This window comes from Capra hircus, chromosome 16, assembly GCF_001704415.2.
Source record: "Capra hircus breed San Clemente chromosome 16, ASM170441v1, whole genome shotgun sequence".
Taxonomy (NCBI): Eukaryota; Metazoa; Chordata; class Mammalia; order Artiodactyla; family Bovidae; genus Capra; species Capra hircus.
In genome coordinates this window covers 12,696,178-12,703,732 of record NC_030823.1, presented here as the reverse complement: position 1 = coordinate 12,703,732, position 7,555 = coordinate 12,696,178, and positions in this window count along the sequence as shown.

Genomic DNA, 7,555 nt, shown 5'->3' with positions numbered 1-7,555 from the left:
ATTGAAATATGGTACTGGAATGGGAATTCAGTTAATACAGTTGTGATGAGAAAAATATACTATTATTCACGAGCATACGACTTTTCATGAGCATTCACGAGCATACTACTTTTCATGAGCAGTCCTGCTTGTTACACAAGATTGGCTAAATGTGGCATTGATAAGTCAGCTTATCATTGGGAACCAGGCTGATAGAATATCTCAATTTCTCCTTCATGGTGTCTTTCAATAAATATATTACTGCAAACTCCTAAGAAAAAAATTAGTTCTTAATTTGCACTTAATTTTTAAAATGTATGGTAAGCTGTTCAGGAAAAACAGTCTTCTTAACATGAAATATCACCAGCGTTGCTTTGTAAATGATGGCTCAGAAATCATATATAATCACATTCATTTTGAGTTTGTTGTTGTTGTTCTTCATGTGCATTAATTAAGTCATAATTTGATTTTCTAAAAACTAATCTTTTGATGAAAAATGCCATTAGCAGAGGCTAATGATGAATTATATATGAAATGAACCATTGCGTAGCTCATTAAAAATAAATAGTATGGAGTTATATAAATTGATGAAGAAAATTAATGAACATAAAGTAAGTTTTAATTCTCAAGTTACAGTTTTTAATTTTCAAGTTCTTTTTTAAAAATTACATTATTTAGAGTTTATTAAGTTTTGAAATATTTGACAAACTTTTCAACTTCTCCATGGTGTACAGACATTTTTGAACAATTTATCCTGACTATCCTTACTGAAAGAGCAATAGTTACTCTTTTGTGCTAACTTTTCCTGTTTTTTCAGTGGTGTTTAATATTAATCAGTGAGTCAAAAAATATCTATCAAGCCTCTTCTATGATTTCTACTTGTTCAAGTCCTGTTACATTTAACTGTTTCATCTATTTAAATTAAATGCTAGATAAAAGTCAAAGGTCTTATTATCACATAAGAAGTGGAAATCAAATATTTGAAATCAAGTTCAACAGTTTCTACCACTGAGTTTTCACAGACTGCCATTTTGCCCTCAAATTAACAACATATACTAGGTTTAGTGTCCCTGCCGAAAGTTAAGAAAACCCCAAAGACCACTATGCAATCCTTTTTCAGTGTCTATTGTCTCAAATCTTTCAAGCTGCTATAACAAAATACGACTGACTAACCCTTTATAATGCAGTCGTCCCCAGCATTTTTGGCACAGGGACTGGTTTCATGGAAGACAGATTTTCCATGGACCAGGGTGGAGTGGTGGGGACTGTTTCAGAATGATCAAGTGCATTACATTTATTGCGCACTTACTTCTATTGTTATTACATCATCTCTACCTCAGATCATCAAGCATTAGATCCTGGAGGCTGGGGACCCATGCTTTATGGTGTATCTCATTAAAAAAAAAAAAAAGAGCATGACAATCCACTCCAGTATTCTTGCCAGGAGAATCCCCATGGACAGCTGAGCATGGTGGGCTACAGTCCATGGGGTTGCAAAAAGTTGGGCATGACTGAGTGACTAAGCACAGCACATAAATTATAGAAACCTTTTTTTCACACTTCTGAAGCCTAGATAACTGAGCTCAGGGTGCTTGCACAGTCTAGGTAGGGGCTTCCTCTGGGTTGCAGACTTCTTGTGTCCTCACAAGGCATAAGGCACTAGGGAGCTCTCTGGGGCTTCATACATGAAGAAACTAATTTTGGTCATGAGGGTGGAGGGGTGGAGCCCTGTGACCTGATCACTTCCTAAGGCCCCATATCCTAATACCATCACCTTAAGGGGTAGGATTTCAACATATGAGTCCAGGGAACACAAACATGCAATCCATGGCACGTATGTCTTCTCACTGTTTATCAAAGAATAGAAACGAATCATTACAAAGGTTTTGTTTTTTAAAAAATAAAAATTGCAGAAGTATAATCTTTTTATAATTCAGGTTATATATAAGCAACTAAAATGATCATGTTTGACTCCTAATTCTACTGTAGAAAAGTCACGTACTTTGTATTTAGTAGTTATCATCCTCACTATTTACAAATGTTTAATGCCAACTGAAAATCATACTTTTTAACACTGCCGTCTTAAAAACACAGAAGTAAAGATGGTTGTAAGTCTTTTCCTTATTGTTTATAAAATTGAGTCCTTTCATTATGAGATATTTCTCTATTGACCACCTACATTTTTCTTTGATTCATTATCATATATATTTGTTTATTGCTTGTCACTTTCTCTCCTCAACTTCTGCTTCACAAAATGATCACTAAGGCTTAAGCAGGGAACTTAAATGTCAAGGAAGCGATAATCAATAAGCAAAGGCCAAACTTGTTTGATTGCTCAGTTTTTTTTTTAATTTTACTTTATTTCACTTTATAATACTGTATTGGTTTTTCCATACATCAACATGATTGCTCAGTTATTTAATGAATTAGCCAATTAATTTTCTATTCATCAAACATTTATTAAGTTCTTCCTTTGTGCCAGATGCTCTTGGAGATTCTTGGGATATATCAATAACAAAACAACGGTCTTTACTCCATAGTTTTTGCATTCACAGGGAAAGACAAACAGACAATAATAGATATAATGAATAACTGCAAGCTTAGAAGATGAAATTATCTACATGAAGGATGACAGGAGCCCCATAAAAAGTGCCAGAACTGAGATTTTACTTCTGGCATTTCAACTGATTGATATCCTAGAAAGCGGGAGGCTAGTGTTACAAGTTTCTATTTTTTAAAGCAGTTACAAAAGATGATTTTGATTTGAAACCTCCCTTTTTATATTCAACATTTAATTGCATGGTTACACACTGTTCAGATTATATAAAACATACTCATGTGTCTTATTTGGCCCACAAGGCTAGGTCTAGAAACCTGGCACCAACTACGTTATTTCACATGAGAACTCAACACTACTAGGATTTTTACACTTAACTCTTCTTGTCAAGAACTATCCCATCACTTGGTTCTATTTCTGTGTGTCTTACATCACATCTTCATTCTGGCTGAAAAAACTATTAAGGGTATTTCTGATAATTTCAATGGTTTCTCAGATAAATTATATAATATTGGTCTGTATTTGCCTTAAAAAGCATGATTCTACACTTTTTTTAATATTGAAAGTTATGAGTCTAGTTTTTAGTAGGTCTATGAAAATTTTAGAAAGCACCAATCAATCAAATGTTATTTCTATGAATATGAAAACTGCTTTGACTTAAGGAGACAACTAAGTTTTAGTATACGGTAGCCAATACTTTGGCCACCTCATGAGAAGAGTTGACTCACTGGAAAAGACTCTGATGCTGGGAGGGATTGTGGGCAGGAGGAGAAGGGGATGACAGAGAATGAGATGGCTGGATGGCATCACTGACTCGATGGACATGAGTTGGGGTGAACACTGGGAGTTGGTGATGGACAGGGAGGCCTGGTGTGCTGCAACTCATGGGGTCGCAAGACTCAGACACGACTGAGTGACTGAACTGAACTGAACTGAGACTCTGACAACATATATATCATGTGAAAATCTAGGTTTATAGTTTATACCATTTTTGTATTTAGTTATAGCTAAAAATTCCCAAGGATATTGTCTAATAACTTTAAGTGCTGAAAAAAAATCAACCAAAAATAAGGATTATGAATTCACTTGTAAATTCCCTTAATCAATGTTGAATAAGCTCTATTTTTTTCATGGCACAAGGTTATGCGATCTTTATTTTGCTAAAGTTACCTTAGGAAATATACTTTCTTGTATATAAAGCAATTACTGGAATCATTTGTTTTCATTGCCAAATTCCCACTGTGAGGCAATTGTCCATGTAAATAGTTTTCTTTTTACAGATTGCTATATTTCAGCAGAAATCTACATTATTTTGGAATGGTCCTGCTGAAAACAATTTAGTGAAATTTTTGCTTTTTATTTATATCCTGAAACTTTACCACAAGCTCTGATTCATTGAAATGTAACAGACTGATTAGTTTTGATAACATTTTTTTACTTAAAAGCATTTTCCAGCATCAGTTCAATACAAAGGACAAGGAATTGAAACAATCATCATGTGTAAAATAAGAGAAAAATATCCCACCAAAAAGGGTTATGGAGTTATTTAAAATACAGTTGGCTGCCCCTGAAAATTGTTCATTTTGATGCATTCAAAACTGTCAAGTTATTTCAACTTTAAACCATGCTCCCCCCCCCCGCCCCCGCACACACACACACATACACACACAAAGGGAACATCTGGTTTTCTGGCAATACTACTCCTTATCAGTACATTAAGGGTATAAAATATTTTCCAAGATAATTTGTAGACCTTACAGCTCACAACAAATACTTAGCATTTGGGTCATGTGTGTCTGTGATTAGGAATATTCTTGATGCTATGTAAACTTTTCTAGGAAGTAGAAAAATTAGGTTAATCATTTTGTAGATGTGAGAATGCAGACATATTGGTCACACTAGTGACAGAATTTTGTGACTGCGTATGCTGAAGAACTCTGGGTTTGTGTTGTTTAAAAAGTGGTATGGCTTTGGGGTAAAGAATCCACCTACCAATTCAGGAGACACAGGAGAGGTGGGTTTGACCCAAGGGTAGGAAGTTGCCCTGGAGGAGGAGGTAGCAACTTGGTCCAGTAATCTTTCTTGTGAAATCTCATGGACAGAGGAGCCTGGTGGGCTATAGTCCATGGGGTCACAAAGAGTTGGACTAAGCACAGCACAGGACAGTATAGAGATATTTAACAAGGTCCCACTTCACTCACTACTATTTTCTCTCTTATTCATTTCATGGTCTCTAACCCAATGCTTTTCTCAAATGCATTCTCAGATAAGTATGTGGGTAAAATATTCTTTGAAGATACATACATATATCTATTACACAGCCATAAGAAAGAAGGAACCCCTGCTATTTGCAACAACATGGATGGACCTTGAGGATATTATGCTAAGTGAGATAAGTCACGCAGAGAAACACAAATACTATATGACATGACATATGTAGAATCTAAAAAGTTAAACTCACAAAACAGAGTAAATGGTTACTAGGGGGCGGGTACAGAGACTGGAGAGGGTACAGACTAAGCCCTAGAGATCTAACGCACAGTAGTGTATATAGACAACATTATAATCACCAAGTTTGTTAAGAGTATAGATCTTAACTATTCCAGGCACAAAAAAAGAAATGATACATTATGCAGGATGTGATAGATGTGTTATCTCTACACCTCTCTCCTCCCACATCCCAGCCCTGATACCCTCTTCCCTTGAAACCTCTGAAAGGTTGTCTTGTTTCCCATTCCCATGCCCCCTAACTGCATGATCCAGGCTGCTGTGATTTTAGCTCTGACTTGGATGCCTGCAAAAATAATCCCTCCTCTTACAGAAAGTTCTTACACAGTCTGATGTATTTTCATGAGTATTCGGAGTAATGGAAACTGGATGGGTAGATGTTACCAATTAAGAAAGGAATCAATAAATTTGGTTTAAAATGTTAAGTTTAATTATGTGGTTCAACTTAGGTTATAGTGGATTAGTTTTTAAGAAAAAAATTCTTTATGATTTATGCTTAAAAGGTCCTTGACCTACTATAGTTTTTTTTTCCTTAAAGGGCTGTACACATCAGTCGGTGACTAATGCATTATTTGTTACCCAACTAATTCCCCTAATTCCCAGACATGATTACACTGACACCTGCAAAGGTTTGCATCTCTGGTGGCAGAAAAAATCCTGATCTCTCATCACTTAAATCTACAGATTACTTTTAACCAACCTTGCAGACATGCAACAATGTATCAGGGCAGAGAGCTGCTTCCTTTTGTTTCTGCTTCCTACTGTCTTTTTCTGAAATTCTCAACTTGATCTTCTAGAAACTCTTGGTGTTACTGTTATTACCCTGTCAACATGAGAAAAGCAATATTTTAATTAAAAATTTGACAAAATCTCTCTCATCAAAGCACATACTCTCAGTACCACTGGTATTGAATACACTGATGTTCAAATCCCACAATATATGAAAACCTTAATAGGTTAAAAAATTTTAAAGCTTAAATTTATGTTTCTATAAATGTATCTATAAAATAAAAATGTAGGACAGTTAAATTGATGTGGTAAGGAATAAACCACCACTATTAAGTGTGTGAAAAAGAATAATACAATTGTTAAGCTTATTCATCTTTATTATGAATTTGACAAGTGCTAAGGGGTCTAAAATGTAGGCACAATGAGCCAAGAAAAAGTTAATTCCAATAATAAAACAAATTCAAACAGATATCAAAAAAAACCCACAAAGAATACAATGATGAATTGCATTACAAATATTGCTTGAAAAGACATGTTTTTTCCAGAATAAAATTCATCAGGTACAGATAAGTACATTGTACATATGCCTAATACAAAAGAAAATTCTAGAAAGATTGGAGAAATAATTGAACAAATAAAGCCAAAAAATCCAAGTCATTCAGATAAAATAAACAGTCTCTGTTATTCACTATCCCTGTTTTCAGAGCATTGGAATGTCTTGCACTTGAAAAAGATCCAAACTTAACACTTATAGCAGCCTTAGAGGGGCACATAGAGTACTTTATTCATTTATTTTATATTTTCCTAGAGAATAGTATGGTAAAGTATTGGTCATAAATGTTTAGTTGCATAACATTAATATGGCTGATAATCATGTGAAATCACACTTAATCCTGCTAGTGACCAGGAAAATAAAACTGTGACTAAAAATAGGTACCAATTTGTATCCATTCAATGGGAAATTTTTTAAGTCTGGTTATAGCAACTTCTGCTGAAAAAGTGAATCATTAGTGTCTATAAACATATCAATAAAAACTGTTAAACATATGTTTAACATGTTTCCCAAGGGAAACATTTTGGTGTTTTCTTATTAAACCGAATATACTCCTTCCATACAAAGTAGCGATTTCTCTTGCAGCTATAAACTAAAAAGAAAGCCATACATGTACACCAGGAAACATGCACAGAAATTTACACATAGCAGCACTTTTGTTCCTTATGTTAGCAAAAGCCTGAACGAACATTAGTATCTATGAACAGAAAAGTGCATTAAATGATATTAAACAATGGAATACTATACAAAACTAATAACGAATATGTTACAGCAGCATGTGATCATATGAATGAATTTTAGCATTATAATAGCAAGGAGTATAAATCTTACATACATCATCTCATTATAAATCTTAAAGGGAATTTAACTGTAATCATTACACCTTGCTGCTGCTGCTGCTAAGTCGCTTCAGTTGTGTCCGACTCTGTGCGACCCCATAGATGGCAGCCCGCCAGGCTCCCCCGTCCCTGGGATTCTCCAGGCAAGAGTACTGGAGTGGGTTGCCATTTCCTTCTCCAATGCATGAAAGTGAAAAGTGAAAGTGAAGTCGCTCAGTCGTGTCCGACTCTTAGCCACCCCTTAATTGTTATTTTTTCTTTCACTCTGTGAAAATGGCTAGGGTTATTTAAATAGCTATGAAGGAGTCACCTACATTGCCCATAGCAGTAACGGTTTGGTGCCTTTAAGTTCTGAGTGCTAGCTAAAGGAGGATAATAAGAAAAAGTTCT